Here is a 6000-nt window from a genome sequence, read left to right as displayed (position 1 = left end):
ACCTTGCCTGGTCTGAAGCCCATCAAACACAGACACTGTTGGAGAAGGAGGATGAGAAATCGGAGCCATAAGGGACACTGATTCTCACCACGCAATGTTTAAAGAGCTGGATGCAGGAGGAGCAGGAGCGAGCTGCACCTTTCTTTTGTCTTTTATTCATAATAGATGTAAGCTGTGTATAAATTTAATATCATGTAAGCAACAGAGAACAACTGATTTTCACAGGAATGGAAAGGTGGAGGTCTACCGACTACCTGTTCGAACGCCGACAGCCTTGTTACGATTCATTGTTAAGGGTTTCGCCTTCATGCTGTGAGCGTATTAGATGAGATGGACGAGAGAGAGAGAGAGAGACCCATCAGCACTAGATCTCCTGTGCAGCTATTTAATCATTGAACAAGAGAAAATGAACGACCATTACTGTCAAATAGTCCGTGATTTGGCTCTGTAACGCAGGGAGACAAGATGTATGTTCTTGCTGCAGGTCGGATTCAGAGCTGTCACACATGTTTCTAGGATTTCAACTGTTCCTCGTGTTTTCCTGTTGTTCTTTGGACTTCTGCCTTTCCTGCTTTATGGACTTTGGATGTTCTCCCTGCTCCCAGTTGGATTTGTTTTCATGTTTGGACTTCCTCACCATCCTCTAAATCGTTTGAGTTTTGGATTAAATCATTGATCTGTGTCAGATCTGTCTTCTGTTGCCTGCGTTTGGGTCCGGTCCCTCATATTCCCCCCGTAACCCTGCTTGACCTAACGTAACAGGTTCTCACGGGACAACAACACTGTATACATATATGATGACCTGTTAGAATATCATGCATATTTAACTACCTGACAGTACATAAAGCAACTAAAACGAAACATCTGCAGCACCAAAGAGTATTTTCACAGTGTGTTATTGATACTTTTAATTCCACCTCTGCCATACACACATTCAAACTAAATCTCCCAAAGGTGCCATCGAAAAGTAACAATTTCGAGGACCTTGCCTACTAATGAATATAATTGCAGCTATGCATCCAGATGGATGGCCCAGTCGCCACTGTTAATGTGTATTAATTGTGACTGTAGTGAGCAGCCTCTGGTTAAGATAATGACTTCACCTGAGGGGTCCCTGAGTGGCAGTGAGGCGGAGGTAATTGTTCTGAACATCCCAGTGAGGCGCCCTCAGCGTGATCAGTCACCGCTTACCCACGTGAATCCGTGGTGAGAGCGTGTGTGTGCACACCAGTGTGAAACGGAGCTAACGAGAGGGAAAGACTGACTCGTGAATTCGTTCTGAACATAGAAAGGTTTGATCATGACTTACAGCCCTGGTACATCTTATGTTATTAGTTTGTTTATGAGAAACGATCGCTTGAAAAACTGTGAAACGGGCAAAGAAGCTGAATATTATTATAGTTTTTGCCTTTATTTAACCATAAAATCAACTCTCTCTGTGATTTACAGAGTTTCCCGATGGACAGTGAAGTAAACTGCTGCCAACTGTAGCTGCTGTTAGCTAATGTTATGCACCGGGGCGGTGTTTGTCCCACGAAGAAGAGGTTTTCAGGCAAATGCATTTGGTGACTGGAGCCAGTGTCGTGCCAGAACTGGAGCTAGGCAAGCGGACAATGTAACCGCACTCAGCAGCATCTATGGACATAATGGCAGAGGTAAAGAGACTGAAGAGGATGCTAAGGGAGGCCGTTGGACAAGAGTAAATCTGAGACACATGGTAGTTTTTAATCATAAGTAATGTAATCATAACAAAAACATGTGTCCATATTTACAACGGTGCTAATTTGCAAAGATGCCAATTTCTTTGCAACGTTGCTTTAAATTTTTGTGGTTATAGGATGTACAAAGGCTAATTTAAAAAATGTTGTCAGGTGTTAAAAGCTGCATCAAATTGTAACTGTTCTGTATATCCAAAGGATAAAGGAGCACAGGAGCAAAGAGCTAAGAGAATACAAAGTGCACCAATGGCAGAACGAGCAATTTTCATCGAATGCCACCTGCCAGACATTAAGAAGAGAACATCGACATGCTGAAACGTTCACAGCTGTAATGTTTGCCATCTTAGTTCGGCTTATTAGGATACTAATATTTGCTAAGGAACACAAAGTACAGCTGTAACCGTAATGGAAATATCATTAATGTTGCAGGTGACAACTCATCTTGAGGGGAAATCAATGTGTGTACTGTAAGTAATGCACATATAACCGAGAGTTTAAGGTAAAACATGCAGCTGTACGTGTAATTTTACTTTAATCAACAATAAAAAATGGATAAATTACATGATATACAAAGAAAAGTATAAAAAATCATGAGCATGGGTCCAATTTCGATTATGCAAAGCGTCTCTTAAGTTCAGAGACCTGCTGTGACAAATGAGTCTGTGGGCATTAATGTGCAAGACGACATGGAGTGAATGTATGCGGTGCCACTCATTATTTGTATAAAAATACTCTGGGAAACAGACGGCACGTATATATTTTTTTCCACAGTCGCGTGTGGAGCTTATAGGACTGCTGCAGAGGGAGCACGCTGATGAAAGATGCCTTGACCGTTGTGTGGATGTGGGTGCAGACCTGGCAGTTAACCTTTAAATGGCCTAATTAAAACCACAGAGCCATTAGGAAATCTGTGATTAAATCAGACCTGCTCCATGAGGGGAATGAGAGATATCCTTCTTAACAGGTTAACCACAAATCAGACAAATCTTCTCGAACAGGAAGCCGGTAAAAAAATATTATTTTCTCTTCTGCGGCATAACTGGTGAATTTGAGCGTTTATTCATTTACAGCACGTCATGTTGAACCGCAAACACGTTCAAACATAGAGATTTTAACGAGCCATGCCAAAGCGGCAGCCTCTGTGAAGCCAAAGACTGCAGTTCCTCAAACGTCCACTTGAAACTGGCTCCAGAAGTGAGTCAGTCTCCATAAGTCCCCATGTTCAAATGTCACAACTTCACAGCAGAAATAAACATGTTTACAGCCTGGTACAAAAAACCAGCAATGACAAAGGTATTCTTCATGTTTTTTTATCTGATGACTCACCTGTCCTTGGATTGATTTTGAGGGTTGCTACGTGCATCTTTATAACTTTATACAGTGATTTTGGTGACACTGAATCTGATTTTATACAGAATATTTTTGCTGCTTTTCCCTCTGCTGCTACGTGAATCTGCCATTAGCAGGCAACAGAACTGGGCTCAGTAAAACCGGACCGGGTTTGAGCACAGCTACAATACTGAGATGATTTACAGACTTTATGATGGAAAGATTGCAGGTAGGGAACCGAACTGACTCAGCCCCGAGATGCCAGGAGCCAAACTTTACCAAGAAAACCACCTCTATAGGATACTGTACTCCCCGCACACTGGCCATGACTGTTTGAAGCCAGTACAGAAACTGCAGTTCCTCAAGCGTCCACTTGAGGCTGGCTCCAAAAGTGAGTCAGTCTCCATAAGTCCCCATGTCCAAATGTCCAACTTCACAGCAGAAATAAACATGTTTACAGCCTGGTACAAAAAACTGTTTTTGTCTCTGTAGCTAATTTCCCCGTTCATGACAACTGTACTGAGGGTGAATTTATATACAACTCACCTGTTCACATTATATTAAGGCTTAAAGTTATGCAGGATTAAGAGCGTGGACGCTTTGATTGACAGGTAGGTGTTGTTACAGATGGCCTGTTTGAGCAACCAGGCGTCATCGATGAGGACATCACAGTTGAACATACAGTCAGGGTTGACCCGACAGAATGTTTATTAATAAAAATAAGTGAAAGTCAGCTTTGCCTGTGAAGCTCACTGAACTGAAATTGCTCTCCAGTATTTATCAAGAAAAGTTCATCCACTCTACTCAAGTTGGTTACACGCTTTCCACACTCTGTGGATCAATTCACCAGACAATGTGATGAGGAGATATGACTAAGCGCTGATTGCAGATTGTTTGGGTTTGAGAATATTACTTTCACTCAGGGCTAAACACAGCGTACCAAATCGAGGAAATATCGTGGTTGGTATCTCTATTTCTAAACTTCGGTTGCTTTTCCTTCTGTTGGTTTTCTGGAGGGGCCGAGTCTGAGAATGCCAAATGTCACGGTAAATGTCAGGAGTGGAGTGGCCACCAAGACGGCACTGTGAAAGTGTTCATATCTCTGTCGGAGGGCACAAAATGTACATTTCTTCTACTTACATGAGAAGGTAAACAAACAGCAGTGGAGTTTCTCAAGCAGAGAAAAATATAAGAAGAATTAAAAGATCAGCGTGTCATCAGACATCAAATCAAAAAGAAAGCTGCTCATCATCCTCGGCGTTATGTTGTTGTTATGATATTTCAGTCCGAGCAGACAGCCGAGGAGCCTTGTGGCGACAGACATGCTTTACGAACACGGCCTGTTACATTGGCTGACATCAACTGAGAAATGATTTGATCATTAACATTCATGAGCGGGAACATGGGCGGCATCCAGCATGCTGCACCGCTGCCGAAAAAAACAAAACACAGCCAGCGCAACACAGAAATTACAGCTGTAATCGATTATTTTAGAGACAGTGAGAAGATCATGAGAAATATGGATGCATCAGCACAACTACAGTCCTCTAAATATCAAGCACGCTGATCAAGGGAAAGAAAAACACTTGGTGTTCATGTCTCAAGAGCTGGGTAAGTATGTGGACTTTGCTGTCTGGGTTGTTTTTAAGTTCAAACTTTATCTTGCCTCTCCATGTCAGCCGCGACGTGTGAGGCTGGATCAATTTGTCACCTAACAGTTTAATGACACCCTGACATCCTCCTAAAAAGACTGCTAATTATCCTCACAACACTCCAAGGCGCCTAAGCTGTGATTCGTTTTAACTGTGAGTGCCATTTGGAAGATAAAAAAAAAAAGGCCTCAGCAACACGACAGAGATGATTTTTCTTATGTTTACACGCTCCAGTGGCTCCACGCTCGATACGTTCTTTTGAAAAGGACACTGAGCTGTTCAAACAGGAGCAGAGAGCCTGAAGACTGAAGCAATAGTGGAAAGTGAAAATATCAATAAGTCCATCAAAACTTTCATTAAGGTGAGTGCAGTACTCTACAGATGACTAACAAGAGTGAAATAAAAACTCATGAGATGAAAATAAAAGGATAAATTACAAATGATGACCATGAAATACATGAAAATAGATTAAATACTTGATAGTACTATTACTGCTACTACTACTACTACTATACTACATAATCATGGTAAAATGAAGTTAAACAAAAGCCAATAAAATAAATGGAGGCTGAAGATTTAGGATTGAAATTAACATTAAAAGGTTATGCCGGAGGTCTGACCACAGCTGATGGGTCGCATGAAGTGCTTTCTTTAAAATCAATACTGATGTACTACATCTGATGTATGCCTCAGTCTCTCTTCTGTCACTCAGAGAGAGAAAGGGCAGCACTTCAGCAACACAAAGGTCTGTTTCAGCTTTACGAATATGAATTATCATTAGGAGTGTGTTTCACTACATCTGTGTCCTTGAGGAAGAACGTGCAAACAAAACAGGGACCAGCTCATCAAAACAATCAGTCAGACAGTCCTGCCTCTGCCGCCTCCCGGATTATCTAAAATTGCAAAGACGTGGATCATCGGTGGACCTGGGAGTTGTCATGAACTATAGAGACCAAAACAGTTTTTTGTACCAGGCTGTAAACATGTTTATTTCTGCTGTGAAGTTGTGACATTTGAACATGGGGACTTATGGAGACTGACTCACTTCTGGAGCCAGCCTCAAGTGGACGTTTGAGGAAATGCAGTTTTGGGCACATTGGCTTCACTTCACAGCCACAGAAGTTGCTGCTTGGTGTAGTCTCCGGAGAAGTGGTGGGCAGATCGATCCAAATATCGATAGTATCGATAGCAAGTCAGGCACACTTTGCTCCCCCTCCCGCCTCTTGTGTTTAGATGTTGCGCCGTCACGTGACTCACGTGACATAGACTCACATTTTCTATTTAATTATAAACGTTGTCCT

The sequence above is a fragment of the Larimichthys crocea genome, chromosome XX, assembly GCF_000972845.2.
Source record: "Larimichthys crocea isolate SSNF chromosome XX, L_crocea_2.0, whole genome shotgun sequence".
Taxonomy (NCBI): domain Eukaryota; kingdom Metazoa; phylum Chordata; class Actinopteri; family Sciaenidae; genus Larimichthys; species Larimichthys crocea.
The sequence above is the reverse complement of the archived record's forward strand: the minus strand, read 5'-3'. Positions refer to the sequence as shown.